The sequence below is a fragment of the Triticum aestivum genome, chromosome 2B, assembly GCF_018294505.1.
Source record: "Triticum aestivum cultivar Chinese Spring chromosome 2B, IWGSC CS RefSeq v2.1, whole genome shotgun sequence".
Classification (NCBI taxonomy): domain Eukaryota; kingdom Viridiplantae; phylum Streptophyta; class Magnoliopsida; order Poales; family Poaceae; genus Triticum; species Triticum aestivum.
This window is the reverse complement of record NC_057798.1, coordinates 751,444,307-751,444,889: the sequence shown is the minus strand read 5'-3', so window position 1 is coordinate 751,444,889 and position 583 is coordinate 751,444,307.

Genomic DNA, 583 nt, shown 5'->3' with positions numbered 1-583 from the left:
AGTTTTAAAAAAAATAAAACAAAATGATAAAAATGTTAAAAAAATAAAAGAAAATAAGTTTCCCATGTGATATGTGGCCTAGTTGTTGGGAAAATTTGCAAATATGAATTTTGACTTCATTTGCAAAATCTCGCGAGAATTTGTAAAAATGGGCATAACTTTTGCATACTAACTCGGATGAAAAAGTTTTTTATATGAAAAATCATCTACTCGAAAAGTTACATCCAAATTTAACGGGGGAACCCAGTTAAACATTTCCAAAATCCTCAAAAACCTAACAGAAAAAAAGATACGGGGCTTTTAAGATCTAGAGAGGCAAAAAAAATCAAAAAAATTCAAACTTACTAATGGCGCACCTGCCCATGGTGCGCCATTAGTATCTTCCCTCCTTCAAATTTCAGAATAAGTCAAAAAAATATAAAAAAATTACTAATGGCGCACCTGACCATGGTGCGCCATTAGTATCTTCCCGCCTTCAAAATTCAAAATGAATAAAAAAAATAAAAAAAATTACTAATGGCGCACCTGACCGTGGTGCGCCATTAGTATCTTCCCGCCTTCAAAACTAAAAATAAATCAAAAA